At 39.5% G+C, this 7,190-nt stretch overlaps 1 pseudogene; it reads left to right on the top strand.

The window, feature by feature from the left end:
* Nucleotides 1-1,804: 1,804 nt before the first annotated feature.
* On the top strand, nucleotides 1,805-2,240 carry LOC109383463 (coiled-coil domain-containing protein 58 pseudogene; annotated as a pseudogene).
* The last annotated feature ends 4,950 nt before the right edge of the window (nucleotides 2,241-7,190 follow it).

A 7,190-nucleotide genomic window follows, 5' to 3' on the forward strand; every position in this document is an offset into this window, starting at 1 on the left:
AGGACTGTTGGAGATGAGAGCGTTTATACCACAAGGTAGACAGGAGCTTTCGGGTGTCAGCATTGGCTTCCATGAACAAAGCAGAGCCTCTCTCGGGTTGGGCCAGTCATAGTACCTCACTACCCTGAGAGGACAGGGAATGGCTCTGGCGGCCAGCAGTTTATCCATACGGGACCAGCCAGAGCCCATCCTTTATTGGAACTGTGGGTCAGAGCACATTCCTCTCTGATAGCAAAACTGGGAAGATATTAGCCCAAAAGTCTTACTTAGCAGCTGTGGTTCCAGCCCTGTGGAAAACATGAGTCTGGGAAAATGAGGCCAAATGCACAGGGAAGGAGAGGCAAAAGAATAGAGAAAGGGCTTTATGGTATACGAGGGCCTGGTTTCATCATTTCTGAGGTCAGCTTCACACATGTGCTTTGGTTACACAAACCAATACCCTCGCTCATGCCTTTACTTTTCCTAATCAAGTTCTGTCAATTACAACCAATTCTGACTAGGCAGAGTTTCTAGTTACAGGCACAGGCCTCACAGTGTCCTCTGCCTTTGGGGCATTGCCCCTTTTCTTTCACTAGCTGTATGGTCTGAATGGGACCATGACCCTTCTCCTTTGCCACAGAAAAAGGTCCGGAAGATGGATGTGTGAGCTAAATCAGTTCCAATAAGTGATTTAGTAAAGTTCTCTCTTGGCATTTTTCAAACTGAAATTAAAGGAGGAGACCATTTCTGTCCAGTTAAGAGAGCTTCCAGTACCCATGTTGTCTGTCAACCTTGTGCAGAAGCATATCTATAAGAAGGGAGAGGACAGGCAGAAATGAGAAATGGAGAGCAGGGTGCCCAACAATATCCTGGTCTCTAGTGCTAGATGACCCTGGAGCCAACACCATCATTTTTAGCCAAAGCTAGTCTAAGCTGGTGGATGTTTAATCACACACACAAAAAAATCTTCTTTCACAGAGGGCCATTTGAACCATTTGGCTTAGACCTCAAGCCTGAGACAGTCTCATATTCGAGCTGCTGCTTGTGGTAAATTTATGCAGGGCAAAAGGCCAAGATTTCATAACTAATGTTTATCCTAACTGAAACCCATTGATACCCTCTTTACCTCCGCCACTGTCCCTGTACCACCTGCACCTTATATTAGCTGCTAAGTCAGAGTTCAGGAAAACAGAAACTACTTTAAGATTGCAAACAGAGAGAATTTAATACAGGGAATTGGTTGCAGATAATGGAGTAGTTGAAAAGCCACATAGGATGATGAAGTAAACCAGAGTTTGGCAACAGTAGAAAGCCACTACCAAGCAATGGGGAGGCAATGGAGAGGCCATGTCTTTAGAACACAGAAACTGGGGCCATCTAGTGGGAGCTGGGACTATGGTGGGGCTGCCAGGTGAGAGCTGAGACCACAGAGGGAGGCATTGTCCTGTGGAATCTGGGACCACGGAAGCGACTCAGCCCCTGCTGAAGGAGCCACCCGAAGCAGAGCAAAAGAGGGAGAAATACCCTGGTTTCTCCCCTCCTCCCACTCCCCAGAAGTAGCCCAACGTCAAGGAAGCCTGGGAAATGTAGATAGAAGAGTAAGAGGAGAGTAGGAAGTGGCTCTCAGAACACACAGGCAGTTAAGTCTGAATATGGCAGAGCAGATATGAGGAGTGGGGAGCCTCAAAATCTGGTAGCTGCTGACGCCTCAAGAAGGGTGGGGTGGAGGGCGGGAACCATCTGAGAGCCTGCTGTTAAGTGCCTCCCAAATGAACACTTCTGGACATATTTAGGACATTGATTCAAAACTGATTCCCAGTCCAGCATGGCGGTGCCCAGTGGTGGTGTGAACTGGGAAGAGTTCATAGAGTTCCAGGAATTACTCAAGGTGATAAGGAAATTGAGGACAGAATAGTAGATTAATTAAACACTGTGGTTCCAACAGCTTTCTTTGCAGGGAAATTGATGCCAGCCAAACCTGTAAACAACTTTATGAGTCTTTGATGGCAGCTCACACAAGTAGGAACAGTCATAAAAAACTGTATAGCTCAGATCGCATCAGTAATAAAAAACCTCTGAGAAGAGAGAAAAGAATTTGGATGATTTAACATTATTAAAGCAACTTAGAAAAGAACAGTCAAAATTAAAATGGATACAGTTAGAACTGAATGTTGAGAAAGTAGTAAATGACAAGAACTGGAAGTGGGAATGTGTTTAATGAATACTGCCGAATTCACTTTAAGCCTCCAAAGAATGAATAAAAAGATACTTTTTTTTTTTTTCAAGGACCAGGTTATCTCATGAGAGCTAAGCATGACAGACATCAACAAGACAGGCTTCCTAGGATGATTTCTGAGTCAACATCCCAAGACCTTTTGTTGATTTCAGCCCCACTTAGCCAAGGCCTCAAGTATAAATAATTCTGATAATTATGGAGAAATCAACCATTATTTTATACTGATTCTTTTTAAAAAATTATAAGCATTAAAATAATTTTCTGAAAACAAAAACAAACCGAAATGGAAAAAGCCCAAACTGATTCCTAAATCTGCCTTCCTCCCTGGCACCCATTATGCTTTTGACAGCACTGAGGATGTCTTACAGTTCTATTGCTCAGGTGCAGAGACGAAACTGCTTCTCTCCCTGTGTTTCCTGGAACCGAAACCAGAACCTGAGTTCTAGACCATTTCCTTTCCCATTGATGCTGCTACCTTGGCTGTACACAGGGGAGCCCTTTCTCGTTTTCATTCTCACTGTCTCCTTATTGCCTCAAGACTGCATTGTCTCCTTCCTGGATGCCTCCTCTCTCTCCCCCTTCCAGTCAGCCTTCTACTTCATCAATACACAAATCTCAGTATGTGTTCCCTTCACTTGACATCCTGTGATTTGTCTGTCCCCTTTGCTCACTGAATAAAATGCAAATGCCTTAGCTTGGCATGCAAAGCTTCATACTATGCCTACCTGGCTTTTATGAAAAATATTTACATAAGGGTCTTTGGTTATGACTAAGAGAAACAGACTCTAGCTAGAGGAAACAAAAAAGAGATTTTTTTGGGGGTGGGGGCTAGGAAAATAGAACTTTGGAAAAAACTAAGAAAACTTAGTTTTTCCAGGAAACCAAACCCAGAGAAGGGCTAGCTCAAGGACAGTTTTGCAAGAGCTCTGTCGCTAGGATGAAGGAACTCCAATCATGTTTACTCTTTTTATCACTTAGTTTGAGATTCAAATACCAGGAAGAACGCATCTGATTGACTAGAAGGATCATGTGCCTGCTTCTGAGCCAATCACTGCAGCTAGGGAAATTGGGCCAGCCCTGGGACATATGCTTCATGTATATTTCTTTTCCTGGGGGGTGAGAAAAAGAACGATTCTGCCAAAGGAAGTTAGGGTGTTTTTACCAAGAAAAGGGGACACTGATGCTGAGAGGATGCAAAATAACACATGTTCATTACATCAATATCTAAAAGTTTAATTCAATCATTAAACTTTTACATTGGCTCCCTCTGCCACATTGCCCCATGAGCGCATCTAGAAAATGTTTTGGAGGAAGTCAATCATCATAAACAATGGACACTTTATAGAAGAAAACACCTGGAGCATTATTATAAATTTTAAACTCTTTTCCTAAAGCTATTTATACTTTCAGTAAATCTAAAAAGCCATTATTAATTAAAATAACTCCCTCAGTCTGTCTTCTCAGAATGGAATAGAATTCTGAATTAGTAGGCCTTCAGGGTATGATGTCAGCTACATAATTCACAGCTGTGCTATGTTTTTAGGTCTGTGCTTCCTTAGAGCTTATTGATATTTTATTAAGATTCGAAACCTTGCTTATTATTTAAAAATTCACAAGCTCTTAAAACTTTGGTCATGTTAAAATGGGTTTTATGAGCATCTGATAAAATTATATTATTTGTTTATTCATTAATTGATGCATTTGTTAATTAGTTAAGTAAACATTTAACGAGCACTTGCTATGTGCCAACCATGCATTAGTTACAAGATAAAAAAACAAAAACAAAAACAAAAACCCAAAAAGAGCCCCAGTCCTCAAATAACTCAGTCAAATGGTGTATTCAGGTACGTCATGAATAATGATGCTGTTAGCTTATTGTTGTCATCTTTAACCTTCTTTGGAAAGTTACACCCTAAGAGGGGAAAATAAAATATCAACAGATGCACATTATGGCACAGATTAAAGATAAGAATTTATAGACTATTTGATGTATTATATAAAGGCATATTGACTACATCTTCTTCCAACACTGCACCATTTTTATGAGTGTTGAAAGTCAGCCAATCCCTAAGCTCCCTAAAGTTTATTCATTTAATTCTGAGCAAAACAGTGAGGAATTAGCAGAAAAGTGCCTTCTCCAGGCTTCTGTACAATGTCCTGCTGAGATCTTCACAGAGAAGTATACTGTTTTTTCTTGGGGCTGGAATTTACTTGATGGCGTCAATCTTTTGTTTCTCTGAATGATGTAAGAACTCCCTCTGCAGGTGTTAAAGGTGAGCTTAATTGTGATAAGTGCAACAAAAACAGCTGAATCAGCTGGCATTGGCACGTACATAAAATGCATGGCCATGCAGAGTTAGCAGAGTAAAGTGGAGACTTGAAGCAGTGAGCCCTGTGCAGGGGACTATAGATGGTCTGAGTGTGCTGAACTTTTCCAAAGAAAAATATGAAGAATAATATTTCTTTTCATAGCTGATGAAAGAACAAGCAAACAATAAAAACAAAAGTCTATGCTCTATTGAGTTACTAATATAGGTATCACATGAGTCATTTCATGAAATCCATTTCACAAAGTGTTGAAGTTTGGCAATCCTCAATTTTCACCTAGTATGGTGGTTTTGCCTCACAAAGCCCCCAGGACCCTGACTCCTTCCAGCCCTCATTTTACTTAAAATAGAAACATGGAGTGCAGCAAATATATGTATTTGTTTATTTAATTTTTAAAACAATTCTATCAAATAGCTATTTTACAGATGAGAAAACAGGCACAAAAAGGTTAAATAAATTGCCTAGTTTCCATAGTCAGGATTATAACCCTTGTAGCCTGACTGTAAAGCCTGAAGTATTACCACTATTCTAGCCTTCAGGTGGAATTTGTTCCCTAAGAAAGTGGAATGAATGAGTATGAAAAGCCATTTAATGAAAGCACAGATTCAAAATTAACATGACTCTTTCGGATAAATACTCTCCCAATTAAAAATGTTAGTTTAGAGGTAGGGTTAAATTTTGGACCTGTTAGTTTTCAAAACAAGTATTTTTAGAAAGGGATCCTTTCTCCGTGTCAACTGGAAAATAAAGGGAACTAGAGCTTCTCTATTGGGGTTATTGAATATTTGTTTCTGCAGAGAGGAAATGTAGACTTATTTTCCATCACTGCACAAACGGATTTCCAGGAAATAAAGGGAATTAGCTACCGAAGGGAGCAAACTCTCTTGTAGGCTTTGAAGTCCTGATGAATGACAGAGATTATAATCTGTATATGAAAAATCACACAGGAGCAACTTTTGCTATGTTTCGGTCACTGTAGTCTCCATTTGCTAGCAATTCCCAATGTTGTTAAGTGGGTATGGACTGTATTCAGACCATGGGTTTGGTTTGCAAACAAGTGCCAAAACTAGTGCATAACTCTGTGTTTTAGCAAAGAATTCATTGGGCTGGAAAATCCTCAAAATAGCAATCATTCAGTAAGGCCTCCTTAGGAAAACAATGTCATGATTTTTGCACAGAGCCCTTTTGAAGTTAACCAGTTTTGGCTTACGATTTGAAAATAAGAGAGCAGTGTAGGTCAGGAGGTCTTTTTGAGTTGCTTTCAATTTTGCAAGACCCCTAGAAGGGAAGTGGGGTCTTGATTTTGTTTAAAAAATATATATTTGGCTTCAGGATGGAAAAGAGAGAGCCAGGGTTCTAATTTTTTTAGTCATGTACTTTCCCTCCTGGTCCATGGAGGGTGGGCAGTGCCAAGACCTGGGAGGCTATCAAAGACTCCCTCTGTGTCTTAGGGTTTGGAATTTATTTCTGATGTCACGATAAGAACAAAAGAACCTCACCCAGTGTCAGGCTGGGTAATTGCAGTGTTCCTAATGGAGAAGGGAGTGGAATTTGTGTCCTTGAGGTCCATTTCCAAAGCCTGAAGTTTTCCCTGAACAAACCTAATTTTATTTAATAACCCTTTAGAGAATAATTCTCCATGAATGCTTCTGAACCCTCCCTGAACCCATTTATGCTTCAGCTAGCACTGTCACTTGGAGTTAACGCGTTCCATATGTTTACCACCCATGGTGAGAATAGTTATTCCATTTATTTGTCCTCAAATTGTCTCCTGTACACTGGTTGCTTTGTCCCATCAGTAGTTCATTTCGTTGCTGCCACGTGTGCTTACCTCATTTCAAGGGTCAATAAACTGATCTCAACACTTGAGAAGGGGCACCTTGAGATGCAAGTTTTGCTGAAGAAGATTGAAGGTGTGGGCACAGCAACAAGTAAATTAGTTTCACATGCATCCATTTTTTAATCTGTTAAATGGAAACAAATGCTCCTCAGAATTTGACTGAAGAAAATAAAACATGTTTCAATCTCATTTTCAAAGAACTCTATTGCTATATAACGACACATGATAAAAATGCCTCTAATTTCCCTTTACGTTCTTTTCATTAACTGGCTGGGCATTTTCTGGAAGCACAGTAGGATTTCATTATATTCTTGAATTCAAATTAGGAAAAATACTAGAATGTTCCTTTGGTCAATTGAATTTATTTAATGATTAGCTCTTGAGAGTTTGCCAGAAAATGCCACTAAACTTCAGTATTTAATTCCTCTCTAATACATTTTCTTAGCTGGATATATAATTTCACATTATTATCTTTTACTCAGTAGTATAGTTTAAATTCTAGGACACCAACATTTTTAGAGATAGTTTCTTTCCCTTTGATTAATTATAAACAGATCATGGCCTAGCTAAGTTTTTTTTCTTCCTCTATTTTTGTCTTCCTTCACTATCTATGCACAGGACTCATTGGCACTTTTTATATCTCTGCTCTTAAATCTTATTAGAAAATTTTCATTCTGCAAACTTTTATGAATTATTTCCTCTGTCTCTAGATGTACATATGTATGTTTATTATCTCTACAGATGAACAACTGTATTAATGTATTAGGTACAGTATAAAATATACACAAAAATATGAAAAGTGGGAAA

Source organism: Hipposideros armiger, unplaced genomic scaffold, assembly GCF_001890085.2.
Source record: "Hipposideros armiger isolate ML-2016 unplaced genomic scaffold, ASM189008v1 scaffold_83, whole genome shotgun sequence".
Taxonomy (NCBI): domain Eukaryota; kingdom Metazoa; phylum Chordata; class Mammalia; order Chiroptera; family Hipposideridae; genus Hipposideros; species Hipposideros armiger.